The sequence below is a fragment of the Gracilinanus agilis genome, chromosome 4, assembly GCF_016433145.1.
Source record: "Gracilinanus agilis isolate LMUSP501 chromosome 4, AgileGrace, whole genome shotgun sequence".
Taxonomy (NCBI): Eukaryota; Metazoa; Chordata; class Mammalia; order Didelphimorphia; family Didelphidae; genus Gracilinanus; species Gracilinanus agilis.
The window spans coordinates 419,916,087-419,931,248 of NC_058133.1; the positions used below are offsets into that span (position 1 = coordinate 419,916,087).

General features: G+C 36.6%; 1 pseudogene; it reads right to left on the reverse strand.

Annotated features, from left to right (window-relative positions):
• Positions 1–1,351: 1,351 nt before the first annotated feature.
• On the reverse strand, positions 1,352–5,321 carry LOC123246654 (annotated as a pseudogene).
• Positions 5,322–15,162: the final 9,841 nt, after the last annotated feature.

Here is a 15,162-nt window from a genome sequence, read left to right on the forward strand (position 1 = left end):
ACTAGGTACCAAGGATACAAAGACAAAATCAAATAGTTCCTGTCCTCAAGGAGTTTACATTCCCTCTAGTGATAAGTATATTCAAAGTATGCAAAAAAGAAATACAAATAATGGAGGAGGGATGATGCTAACTTCTTGAGGGATGTGACATCAGAAAGGTTTCATCAACTCCATCTTCACTCATATGAATGCTATCCTGGTTCAAGTCTTTAACAACTCTCATCTGGATTATCATAACAGGCTCCTAAAGTGTTTCCCTGTCTTGTATCTTCCCTACTCTGATTTGTCTTCTATAATTCTAGCAAATCGACATCCCTAACCCACAGATCTATGTTAAAAGACTCTGCTCATGAAATTTCAGTGACTCCCTCTTGTCAGAGGTGAAATACAAACTCTTTTATTTGTCTCTTATCTTTCACAATCTGGTTCCAGACCAACGTTATGAAATTATTGCTTATTGCTCTCCTTTATGCACCCTAGATTCAAGCTGAATTGGCCTTACTGGCTGTCCCCTATGCCCTCCTTCCTTACGTTTACCTCATAGAATTCCTAGCTTCCTTCAAAGCTCAACTCATATGTGGATCTGAGAAGTCTATCCTGATTCTCACAGTTTCTTGTGCCTTCCCCTTCTCCCAAATTTCTTGCATTTAATTTTTTTATAATATGTTTTCTCTCCTTTTTCTACCTCCTACCAACAGAATTTAAGCTGGGACTATTATAGGTTGGACTGTATATCACAATGCCTGGCATATGGTAGATACCTAATAGCACTGACTTACTGAGTTGAAGGAGGAAGATGAAGACCAGAAGAGGCTGAATCAAGGTTGCAGAGTCAGTTCTCCAAATTGGTTTCTGTGATTGCACATTTAGTGTTCATTCCAAAATATCATAGTGTCAGATATGGCAAGTACCCAAAGCCCTCCATGAAGCATGGTAAATCCGGGAGATTTTACCAAGGACTCTATTTGGGGGAAGCTCTCACATTAAAGCTGAGTGGACAGTGATTCTAGGGGTAGGATAGCTGTTTAGAGGAGTTGATGCCATCAATTCATGCAAAAAAAAACAAAACCCAAAACATTAAAAAAGCCCCAGACTCATAGTCATATGACTTAAAATTTCCAAGGCAAAGAAAACTGGACTTTCCATTTCCATAATCATGTCACACTAAATATAGGCATTTTATGACTTTCATATATTTATTTTTTGGATCTTAAGGGTATCCTTTAATTTACTTAAATGATAGTGATACCAAAAGGAATTTCATATCTTTCAGCAAGAGTCACATGATAGATAGAAAAATACTACAGATCCAGCATTCAGTAGCACTATTTGAGTTGGTTTTCTCCTTACCTTAGAAAAGGTTTCTAATTATTTCATCCTGGCTAGCAATACTGCTGGGACTCTTTGTCACATCAGAAACAATCAGAGTCCAACTATTATATCAGCCTCATTCTCTTTTCTAATGATACCTATCTAATACAACTCACTCATTTTCCAGTGATTTCTGGACAATCTGTTTGGAAGATGGGTTTTCCTACAGCTACCACTTTCACAACAGCTATAGATATTATCTGTGCCCCCTTCAAATGGCCATTCTTAGCTTGATTTGTGGAAGAAACAAGCTTTGTTTGAATGATCTGGCAGGTCAGAGATGTCAGTGACTTTAGGTGGCATGTAATATAGGTTTGATCTCTGGCTTCTCATGAAAACTTAAAAGCATCAACTATAAATCAAAAGGTCTCTGTCTTGAACCTTGGAAAGATGAAGGTTGACCTAACATTTCTGACTCACCATCAACTAGACAGTCATGGAAATCAGTATTAGCACAACAAGGAGTTGATTTTGGTTTGGTTTTAATGTAGCTACACAGCTATCAATGAAGAGTCTCTGAGCTACATGATTTCCAGTGTTCTGATCAACAGAAATAATATCTCGAAGTTGATAGCTAGAAGAATCCTTCTTATCTAATCATACTCTAATCATTAGTCATTAGTTGCAAGGTAAACTTCAGCCCTTTTTGTGAAGACCTTAAATAGCTGAATGAAGTCCAGGTCAGTTGGAAAACCTTGCTTGTTTACATTACTCCTCCTTGGATGAGAGCATTCAATTAGAATCACAGCTGAATAGTCTTGTAGAATAAGGGTATTGCCAGCAGGAATTGAATTATAATACAGATTTATGCAATAAATCAACAAATCTGTGATCATCTGAAGCACACTGCCATACATACTCATGGAGTCCCACCTTGAAAACAATAGTATAATTTGATTCATAGAAGGCATATATTGACAGGCCAAGACCTAAAGTGTGAAGAGTTGATCAATTTTCTCTTCCCAAAATGTCTCTCTCAACACAATGTATGTGAGTCTCATGGTCCCATAAAGAAAAGAGAATATTTATAATCCGGTCTTAAAGAGTCACTATCTCTGAGAGAGACCTGGAATTAGCAGAATCACAAAAAACAACAGATACTAACACAACACCAAATGCAAAAACAAGGCAACCTACTTGACCTCCTTGCCCCATACTCCAAAGCTGACAACAAATCATTAATAACCACTCTTTGATCTCTGGACATTCTATTAGCTTTGGACCTATCTAACTTCATTGTTATCTATATTGTGTCTATTTATCTTTCCCAAAATAATAGAATGAAAGGCTTTGTTGAAAGATTTTCAAGAATCTAGTCAAATTACATCAACAGCATTCCCCCTCTATCCATCATGAGTCCTTTGGAATTGTCTTAGATTGTTGTATTGATAAAAGTAGCTAAGTCTATCACACTTGATCATCACCACATATTACCATTACTATGTACAACAATCTCTTGGTTCTGCTTACTTTTCTCTGCATTAACTCATCTAGGTCTTACTAGGTCTTACTTATGCCTTTCTGAAAAGCATACCCCTCATGATTTTTTCTTTTTTAGATTTATTCATTTACTTGTTTATTTGTTACATTAAAATACCCAATTAACTCCCTTCCTCACATCTCTTTCTCCATTAGAGAAGAAATCATTTGACAAAAAAGATATATGTATATATGAAACTATGTCTTATTTATTTCTATTTATCATTACTTTCTCTGGATGTGGACATACATATGTCATTATTCCGACTATATTTCTGTTGTATACAACATTCTCTTGGTTCTGCTTGTTTCACTCTTTATCATTTCATGTAGTTCTTTCCATGTTTTTCCAAAATTAACCTCTTTGTTATTTCTTATATCACAATAGTATTCCATTATAATCATACACCACCACTTATTCAACCATTTTTCAGTTGATGGACATCATCTCAATTTCCAGTTCTTTTCAAAAAGATCTATTTTAAGATTTTTGTACATGTAGGTCCCTTTTTTTTCTTTGATCTCTTTTGGGTACAGATCTAGTAGTAATATGGCTGTGTCAAAGGGTATGCATATTTTATAGTCCTTTGGGCATAGTTTCAAATTGTTCCCCAGAATCACTAGACTAGTTCACAATTCCATCAGTAGTGTATTAGTATCTATGTTTTTCTATATCCCCTCCAGTATTTGTCATTTTCCTTTTCTGTCATGCTGAGCAATCTGATAAGCATGAGGTGATACCTCCAGTTATTTTAATTTGCATTTCTCTAATCAATAGTGATTTAGAAAATTTTTTTCATAAGACCATAGATAGCTTTGATTTCTTCTTTGGAAAACTGCCTGTTCATATCTTTTGACCAATTATTAATTAGTGAATGGCTCTTATTTTTTTTAATATGTTTGACTCAGTTGCCTGTTTTTTGAGACAAGAGGCCTTTATCAGATGAATTTAACACAAATCTATTCATATTGCTTTACTATTTATAATACTTTCTAGCAAATGTAGTTTACTCTTTTAATTAGGTTTATTTTGCTTTTACTTTATCTGAGATCATGATTGCTATACCTCTATTTTTTTTACCTTAGCTGAAGTACAATAGATTTTGCTCCAACCCCTCACTTTAATTCTATGTGTGTCCTTCTGTTTCGAGTGTGCTTTTTGTAAAGAACATAATGATGGATTCTGGTTTCTAATCCATTCTATTATCCACTTGTGTTTTATGGGTGAATTTTTCCCATTGACATTCACAGTTATAATTGCTAACTGTATATTTCTCTCCATCCTACTTTTTTTTTGGTGGGGTGCATGTTTTACAACTGAGAGGATACTCTCAGAAGGTGATGGTGGCCTCAGTCCTAGACCTACTTCCCAGAACAAATGGACCTAGAAGGAATTGTTTAGACAGTGAAGTGTCAAGGTAAAATGTGAAATGTTAATTTAAGAACTTCACAAAAATGTCCTATGTTTTGATGGTCTTAAGCCTTACTTTCCCAGCAGAGTATAAGGATAGTTTTAAATTGTTAAGATGACATTTGCTTAAGTTTTAGCAATGAATATTTATGACTTTTGTGCTGAATATTTCTTTTGTGTAGACAAAATAAATAGCTACCCTATGTCTGATTTATATTATACTAGTATTTTCTTATTCCACTTTCATAAACAGCATGTGCAAAACATTGCTTTTAAAAATATTTTTCTCTAGAATACCAAGATAGGGGTATAACAAATCAAAGGCTATGGAAAACCATAATAAGCAAAGCATACTTTCAGCATCTCCTCAACCATCAACCCAGGAGCTTGTGATTCTTTTCATGCTGCTCCTAGTTGTTCCAAACTGTCTTTGGCTCCCATGATCCTGCCCTTGGATAGAAAGCTGTATTCCTTAAATGAACATTTTTTTAACTTTGAGGCTTTTCTTTGTTCTTCTACACACCCACAAATTCTAAAAACAAACAAAAACCTATTTCTATCCTCTTCACCTTTGTATTGCTCTGTTTTTCATATTCACTATCTAACTATATAAACAATGTGGTATAATGGAAATTGTTGATGGATTTTGACTAAGATGACCTGGATTTCAACATGATTCAGCAAGCATTTTTAAGTAGCTACTACATATAAGGAACTCAGCTAGGTACCAAAGATATAAGATCCACCACCACCCCCAAAAAATCCCTGCCCTCAGGAAATTTACACTTAATCCTATCTTGGTTTCTTGCTATTTGTATGTTCTTAGGCAAGCCACTGAACTTGAATATCATAATTTCCTGATTTGGGATTAGTTGATCTGCAAAAGTCTTTTTAGCTTTAATGTTCTACGCTTTTATGCTCTCAACTTCTGGCATTGTGTTCATGGGAAACTCCGCCATCATTCCCCTCCAAATATACCCTGGAATCCAGTGGAGAGTCTTGCTCTCAACCAAACAAACTTCTTTAATCTATCCTCTAGAAGAGGCTCCACCATGTCCATGTTCACAAGTCACAGAATATGAATAGAGGCTTCACATTTTTAAAAGCAAAAGTTCTCTCTGATGACTTTAAAAACCTAGAGGAAAATGAAACATTTCCCCCAAAAAACATGTGAGTAGAATATAGGAAGCTTCAGAAGTTCATAAAAAGTGACAAGCATTTCAAAATTAAAATTAAGCTAGAAGTACAAGGAGATGGAGAAGATTGTAGAAATACTATGGCAATGGGAAAATATGATTAAAGGGTGTTTTAAGGAATTGATGATTTTAAAAATTTAAAACAACATTTCTTTTATTTTGCTTCTGAATTTTAAAGCCTCTATCAAGAAGTAGTGTAGGTTGGTTGAAAGACTACTCTTAGACTAAGATTTAGAAGACATATACCCTACTTCCAGTCCTGTTATTAATTTGCTCTAGAATCTTGATTGAGATGCTTTGTACATGCCCTTTACATTCAGTAAGTCATTAAATATGTGCCAAGTACTATGTTCTTTAGACCCCACTTTCTTCATCTACAAAATAAGGGCTTTAGATTACTTAATTTCAGAGGCCTCTTCCAGCTCTGTCATTCTGTGTCAGTTCTAGTCCAGTCTCTTCTTTTATAATTACAGAATTTAGAAGCAGCTTCTCATAAAGAATTGAGTGCTAGACCTGAAGTCAAGAAGACTTGAGATTGAAACCTGCCTCTGGCATTTACTTGTATGTTGAACTTCCTCATTTGGCTGTGATGAAGCCCAAAATCTGTAAGCAACTATAGCCTGGATTTGGCCTGCAGGTTACAGTTAGCCAACCACTAATCTAATCCAAACCCTTCATTTTACAGAGGACAAAAGTGGGGCTACCTGATTTAGTCAAGGGTCACACAGGTAGTAAGAATCAAGTTAGAATTTGAACCTGAGTTCTACTGACTCCAGAGTCAATGTATTTTCCACTATAAGACATAATCTCTCATCCACTTCTATTCTACTTTCCTCCAGGTTTGGTGAAGTCAAGGTTACCATTTTTGGAAGAAAGAAAATAGTTTTGTGAAATATCATCACTATTCAAACCTTTTTTCAAAGCTCTGCTTGAGTCCCACCTCTTACAGAGTCTATTCCAATCCCTCCAGTTCCTGGGGTTTTATCCATAGATGTTTATTCCTATTTTACTTAGCCTTCATGTTTATTATTTACTGTTTCCCAGCGGCTTCATACAGTGCTGTCATAAATGTTTATTTTTCATTTCATATATATATATATAGTTTCCTTTCAACAGAATATGCTGTAATTCCTTTAGAGCAGGGACCATTTTGTTTCTGTCCTTGTGTCCCCAACACCTAACATAGTGACTGGAACCTATAATCGCTTAACAAATGTTGTCACTCAATAAACTAAAGTGAAATGAATTTGGAAGATTTCACCCCTCTTGCTTCCATGAAGTAGATAAACCACAGTTTGTTTTAGATGAAATTCTTCATTGGCATGTAATCATCTCCAAATTTAACTTTGACCAAGAAATCTCACAATGGTATAGAATTATAGAATCAGAGAACATTAAATCCATTTTACAGAGTGGCAAATATGACTCAGAGAGATAAAAAAAATTACATACCTAGCCATGTAAGTAGATGCCAGGATAGCCAAGAAAAGTACCCAGAGCCCCTACCTACCTCTATAAAGCTCTTTCTACTACACCATGATGTGATCACAATAATAATAATAATAATAATAATAATAATAATAATAATAATAATAATAGACTTATAGGTCTTCAAAGTCCACAAAGCATGTTACACATATTACTGTGATGTATGAGGTGTGCAGGAAGGCCTAGTATTTCTGGTGCATTGAAAAGTGGCTTATCCACCTTTGGTGTCTACCTTTCACCCAAATCTCACCTATGGTTCCAACAAACTGTAGCATGCTCAGTGGCCACACCCCAGTAAAACCATCTTGGAAGACAGGATACAACAAATGGAGGAGAACTGACTGGCCTCAAATATGTCAGTGATATGCAGGGGTGTCTACTCCATGCATGAGAAGACTTCCCCCCAGCAGAATGAGTAGATAAGAACAATTTGTCCCAATGCCATGTCAGACTTGAAGACTCCAAGGTCATCCACTGCATCCCAGGCCATCACCAGTTCTCCTGACTTCTGTCTTGCCACTGAACTTTGATGACTTTGGAAGATAGAGTGAGGCTGATGACTGTGCAATTCTGCCTCACTTAAATCAAATTCACATGCAAGTCATCACCCCATGATGTTGTTGATCCTCTTCAAAAGGAAGGGCAAACTACCTTGTTTGAGCTTAATAACAACCCTGTGAGATTAGGATGACTATAACTCATTTTATCTCTATTTTATAAATCTAGAAACTAAAGCTTGGACAGATAAAGTAATTTTTTTCTTGGTCATGGTCATGGGCATCCACCCTTGTCCAAGGTCATTCATGTAAGCAAGTGTCAAAGCCCTAAGTCTTCCTGATTCCAGGTCCAACACTGTCCACTGTGTCACATTGCCTGGCTCTATCGCATGGGCTATATTTATAGAAAATCACTTCTGAGTGAACAACATAAGATGGTGATTTTAATCTGTAAATCCTTACCCTTGGCTGGGTCTCTGGATACTATGGAGATCTCCTCTTTTTGTGCTCCCTCACAGTTCCTAAGATCTACATCTCTGAAATTTCTTCCATACCTGCTGACCCATTACTGCTAAGATCAGCCCTCAAAAGTCTCTTGCTGTTATGGTACTGTGAGCCGTTATCTTTCAAAACCACCTTCGGTGTCAGTAATAAATCCTTCACTTACTGAAGAGGTAAATCAAAGCTTTGGACATCACTAGCAAAAATGGCTTTTCATTATTTCTGCCTATTATAACCACAAGTGTTCAGACAGCACTGTACGGAGCTGCTGGGAAACAGTAAACAATAACATAACATCTTTACTGCCTGATAACGAGAAGCAACTTACCTTCATCAAAATAAATCTCAGCAGATTTCAACACCCTTAGAAAACAGTTGGAGGGGATAAAAAGGAGAAAGAGACCTGAGGTAAAATGATATTTTATTTATATCCTCTATTTATACCCTTCTTACCTCAAACGGGTGTCTTATACCCCAAATACAGACTGAACCTGCAGCTACTACAGCTAAGGGGCTAGCTTAACTGCTTAGCAAGAATTTATCTTTATATAAATTGGGGAAATTTGGAACATAAATACTTATTGAGACTTGTGAAAATTCCCTCCTAGCTTTAATCCATCTGAGACCATCTGAAAGGACACAATCTTGAGTTTTTTGAGAGATTAAAAAAAAAGCTTCTTATAGTCTAAGGAGAATGTTTCTCTCTTCAGGAAAAATATGGAACAGAATTTTCGGTATAATTCAGCACCTTCCTATCAAGTCACCCTCCATGTTGGAAGCCCATCTTCTAAGACTCAGCAGCAGTCCAGAGCTTTGTCAAAGCATAGTAAAAATACCATCTCACTTCTATGTAACATTTCATTTTTGCCAAAATACTGTCACATGTCTTCTCATTTGATGCTCTGAAAAAAACTTGCAATTGAGTACATATCATAGATTTTCAGAGCTATTGGGGATCTCTGTCACATTTTACAGATGTAAAAACTGAGGCAGCACAAGTATTATTGCCTACCACTCTTCTCTAAGGAAATTATAGAATGGGCAAACTGTGATTTACTTAAGATAAACCAAACAAGCCCTAGAAAGCAGATCTTCTGGTTCATTCAATTCAACATTTATTAGTTTCATAACTATTGCTCTTTCCACTAAAAATGTTCATAACTGACATTTAAATAGTACTGTAGAGAATTTGCAAAGCACATTATGGACATTAGTTCATTTGAGCCATATGACAGTCTTCTCGGCATCTCCATTTTACAGATGAGAAACTGTGGTTTAGAAAGATCAAGTTCAAGAGGCTAAGAGAGGTTTATTCATGGCCTCACAGCAGAAAACTGTCAGAAACAGGATATGAACATAGTTCTCCCTATCTTCAAGTCCAGTACTCTGTATAATATGTCTGGCTATATTTGTACTCTGTAAGTGTCTTCTCTTAACCAGTTTTCATGTTTCATGAATTGTACTATAAAAATAGCATCTCATTTGATCCTCCCAGTAACCTGGAAGGTAGATGCTATTATTATCCTCATTTTTTTACAGTTAAGGAAACTGAGGTTGACAGTGATTAAGTGACTTTCCCAGAGTCACCGAACTAGTGCCAAGAGCCAAATTTTATTTCAAATCTTCCTGTCTCCAGGCCCCATACTCTATCCACTGTACCATCTGGCTGCCTATGTAATAGGTAAAAGGGTGAGAGTCTACTCCTATTAAAATTAATGTCATCTAAGAAGGCCCACTGCCCACAATGTTGAGTCACAGAATAGTAGGATTGCAGATCTTGAATTGGCAGGGTCTTTGGAGGTCATCTCCTCCATCCTCTTAGTTTTACAGATGAGGAAACAGAGATCCTGAGGATTAAAGTGACTTGCCTAAATTCACACAAAGTAGTATATGGTAGAGCTGGGATTTTAACCCAGATCTTCCTACTCTAAAACCAGGACTCTCCCTATTTTATCATGCTACCTTCTTCCCACTGAACCTCCATTTGTTCTCGTTTAGCTCATCCACTAGACATTCTATCCACTTTATTTTAGCTCAAAGAAAAATTTTAAGGAAATACTAAGCTTCTAAATATATCTGTTCCTATAGGCACAACACCAAGTCCGGTGAAATTTCATACAGGGTCAGTCACAATAAGGAGAACTTATTGCTGGTTCCACAGATGTAGTAAAAAATGTGTCTAAAATTATGAAATAATCTATCGCCATGCTTGAAAAAGGGATTCTGTTTCAATGACAGTTGTTCTCCTCCCCTTCCCTTTTCCTCTCCCTCCATCCCATTTCATCTTTATCTCTCCTCTTCTTTTTCCCCTCCTCCCTCTCTCCCCAGAATTTCATCTGACCTTATTAATCCATTAATATAGTATAAACAGTTCTCTTTGCTACTCAACTAGATACAAATAGTCATTAGCAAAAGCTCCATTCAAATAATCTTCTAAAAATATTATTTGACCATTATATTTCTAATCTGGTATATGTTGAATTTCATTTTCATATAAATTTAAAATTCATAGCACACCTCAAGCACTTATTTCATTTGGAGTTGAATAAAGGAAATCATTTGGAAGTCCAGCTTAATTTTTAAAAGTCATAGCATACCTAAGGGAACTGTAGTCATTCTGTCTCTACGTTAGCAAGGTGCTAAGGCTGCTGGGGCTGCTTCAATTTAAAGAGCTATATTATTCAAAGTAGCAAAATTAAGCAGTCAGAAGTATTTGCAACATTAATGCCAAATGAAAACTACTCTGTGGCTACAGCATTTTTAGAACACTGTCTCAAAAATACTTACTGTTTCTATTATATTGACAGCTACAATTAAAAGAGCACTTTGGTACTTGCACTGGATAATGGGCAGGTTGGATTTTTGTTGTTCTTTTTTCAAAATTTAAGTCTCAGGACCATTGTAAGAGAGTAGTCGATAGTAAAGTTCATCACACGTTATTATTAGACAGAGTTACTGGATCTGGACATAGGCAACATGTCTCATCTAAGCTCTGCCACTAACTCAAAATATCACCTTGGGCAAGTCACTGAGCATCTGTGGACTTCAGTTTCCTGAGTCAGGAAATGAAAGAGTTGGGTTTGATGATCTCTAAGCTTCAGTTCCAGCTCTGATATTCAGTCATTCTATGATTCTTTATATACCTCCCTGACCTTTCTATCCCCAACCATCCTGAACAGCTTGTTAAGGACAATGCTAGGTTTTCTTCTCCAATTATGTGACTACCCAAACCTTCTACAAAAAGCTGTTAACAAGAGAACCAGGACTCTTTTCTCTTAAGGATCTTTCTCAACAAGTAGCCAATACAGCACTTAGTGGAATGAATCCATGAAATAAATACACAATTTTGAGAGAAGAGGGAGTGAAAGAGAGGAAGAGAGAGAAAGAGGGAGAAAGAGAGAGATGAAAAGAAGTAGAGATGAAGAGGGAGAGGAGGAGAAAAGAAGAAAAGGAAGCACTGAGGGCCTGAGAGGAGAAGAGAGGGGGAAAAAGACAGTCAAGTTCATGAACTATCAGCAGAAATTCCTAGCTCAGTATATACAAATCTATCCAAAAATCATTACTACAACATGAGGGGGGAAGAATAGCATTTATATAGCACTCTATGGTTTGTAGAATGCCACATACATATTATTTCATTTGAAATATATAACAATTCTGTGAGGTAGGTCCTATTATTATCGCCATTTTACACATAAGGAAACTGAGGCTGACTTGTCCAGATCACAGAGCTAAGTAAATGTCTTAGGGAAGATTTGAACTCAAATCCTCCTGACTCCAAACTCAACACTATCCACTGTGTCTTCTCCCTGCCTCGCAGTCAAATCTTTAACAGTTAATCTAAAAACTTTTTTTTGAAACTAGACCTCTCTAACTTGCCCAGATTAGAAGTACTAATTTAAGTGTTTGGCCCCAGATGGAAAAACTAAGAACTGTAAACTGTAGGCAGAAGTCATAGAGAGCCAGATTCAGTCTAAATATAAGTAAAAGACAAAAGAAAATAAAACAATTGTCAGTGTTGACAATTATAGCTACACAAGAGTGAGTGAACTGCCTCTAGAGATACATGGTTCTTTATCATTAAGTTTTCATGCAAAATTTGGATGACCACTTTTTGGAGATGATGAAGCATGAAATTTCTGTTTAAGTGTGTATTGGACTAGAGAGCATCCAAGTTTACCTTCCAAATTCATGACTCTTTGAAGAGTTAATCACCATTTATTGAGCAGCCTACTTTATGCAATGCATCTTTCTAGGTGCTAAGTAGAAATAAGTATCTATATATGCACATTTATAAACAAGCATGATGTATAAAGAAGATATACTAAGGAATCTAGGAAAATTGAGGAGGGACAGAGCATTTTCAATTGAGGGAATCTGGGAAGGAGGATTCACAGATATGTTGTATTTTATCTGGAGTTTAAAGTAGAAGTGTGTCAATAACCAATTGAGGCAATATGTCTTATTTTAACTCTTACTTGCAGTGACAAATCAAGTCCCTACAATATAGCTATTAAGTCTCCCTTTAAGTTTCTAAAAGGTAACCCCTAAGGGTTTGGGAGTGAGGGATTTTAATATTATAGCTTAGAAGTCCCCACCAGTGTGTTTTCCTTCTGTGGTTATCAGTTGGCATAAACTGGTCAGCCTGAGTTAATTAGCTTTTCAAAAAGGGACATTTGCTAAGATGATATGGTAAAAAGAGCTGATACAAAACATCTCCCCAAAAAGTCCATGACATGCTCTTTGTGACATCCTTCCCCAAAAGTACATTCTGAGTCCAGGGAAAAGTAGACTCAAGCTTAGAAAGCCCATATGGTAGAAGGGTAACACTACTCCTAGAAGTCATTTTATTGGAGTCCTCAAAATTTCCCCCCTTATAGACATAGCTTTTATGCTGGGCTCTTTGTAGAGTCTTAAATCTGTTTTCCTCATCTCATCCAATATGCCCTTAACTCTCAAAGCAGACATCTCGTCAAACACTGATGAGAAAACAGGAAGTCTAAAATCCTCCACATACTTTGAAGCTCATGAAGTTCTCCTACAAACAGCGGGAATGGAAGACTAGGCTAAACTCAAAGTTCTTTACTCTTCCCCTGTCAGCAGAGAAAAGTAAGTTCTCCAAATTGGTCAAAGCCTAAAATGTACAAAGAGGAGTAGCATGGAAGAAAGTTGGAAAAGTAGTTTGAAGCTAAACCATGAAAGGTCTTGAGTTTCAGAGTAATTAACTTTTATTTTTCCTATAGGTAGTAGGGAGCCACTGAAGATTTTTGAGTAGATAAATGATTTGGCCTGATATGATTTTTTTTTTGCATGAGCAAAAAACAGATTAGAGAGGCAGGATTAGAGGCAGAGATCACCATTAAAAGAATTAATAAATATAATAAAACATAAAATAAAAGTTAAAATAGGTAAAAAGTTATGATAATCTGCAGCAGATTTTTGGCTATGAATTGAACTAACCAAATTTCTCATTCCCATTTTTCACTCTTCCTTTTATCTCACCGCTTCCTTCTAACATCCAATCAGTTGTCAAATGTCGTCTATTCAACTACGATGCCATTTTCTCTTGATTCATATTGCCATGCTATAGCTGTCTCATCACCAGCAATTATTGCAAAATACAGCTGAGCACTGAAACTAACATTTTCTGCTCCCTGATATGACAAACTGTGAATGGTTGGTCTTGTCTTCATTAATTGAGGACAAAGATAGAAAGAAGCCTTTCCTAGCCTACTCAAAAGAAAAGTAAGTTTTAGGTTGCCATAGCCCTCCTTAGCTGCTGAAGAAGCAAACCTTTTGTTGGTTTTAACCCCAAGGTCCCTTGAAGAGAATCCAGAAAAATAATGAGGGATTGCAGTATATCAGTTCCAGGCCTTGGCATGAGAGATATTTGAAGTTATAAACATTTAAACAATTTCAAGTGATCCTCACCCTCCAAGTCCATAACATAGTTTCATGTAGAAACAGAGGGTAGGCAGGAATAAGTGTGAAAGTGTGAACCATTGACTCTTTCTCTCTTGAAAGGAGTCACTAGCCTACTTCAGAGACTCATGGGGGGAGGGGGGAGAAGGAGATAAACATTTATATGGCATCTATTATGTGCCAGCCAATGTGCTGAATATTTTATAAATATTATGTCATTTGATCTTCATAAAAACCCCTAGGAGATAGGTGCTATTATTAATTATCCTTATTTTACAGTAGAGGAAACTGAGGCTATTAGAAATTAGGTGTCTTATCTAGGATCACAGAGCTGATAAATATATGAGGCCAAATCTGAACTCAAGTATTTCTGACTTCAGGCCCAGCACACTATCCACTGCACCACCTCATTGCCTCATCACTTCTCTCCTGGACTATTTCGATAGCCTCTTATTTAGTCTCTATCCCTCTAGTCTCTCCTTATTTCACTCCATCTACCATGCAGTCAAAGTAATTATCCTAATACCATGGTATTCTGCCCCATCTCTCTCTCTCTCTCTCTCTCTCTCTCTCTCTCTCTCTCTCTTTCTCTCTCTCTCTCTCTCTCTCTCACACACACACACACACACACACACACACACACACACACACACACACACACACCCCTCTCCAGTGGATCTCTATTATTTCTCAGATCAAACATAACCCAATCTATCTGCCATTTAAAGCTCTCCATTTCCCTCCGTGCACTGTATAATCCAAACATATTAGTCTAGGTGAGGGGCCCCACAGATTGTAATTCATCTACCATACCAAGACTTTTTCATTAACTACCTCCAACCCATGCCTTGAATATTTTTTCACCTTACCTCCACTTTTTGAAATCCCTGGTTCCCTTTGAAACATAACTCATATATCACCTTCCACATAAAGTCTTTCCTGACCTTCTTACCCAAATACCATTTTCCTCCCTTTCAAAACAACGTCTCATTCATTTAAAAAAAAAAAACCTTACTTTCGATCTTAGAATCAATACTGTGTATTGTTTGGAAGGCAGAAGAATGGTAAGGGCTAGCTAATCGGGGTTAGGTGACTTGTGCAGGGTCACACAGCTAGGAAGTATAGCCACCTAGCTGCCCCTTATCTTCATTTTCTACATGCATATTGTCTACTTCCCTTAATTAGAATACAAGCTTCAAGTTTTTTCTAACACTTAGACCACAGTCTGGCACATAGTAGGTACTTTAAAAATGCTTCTTGGTCTCTTGATTGATTGAAAAGGGAGATAGAGTTTTAA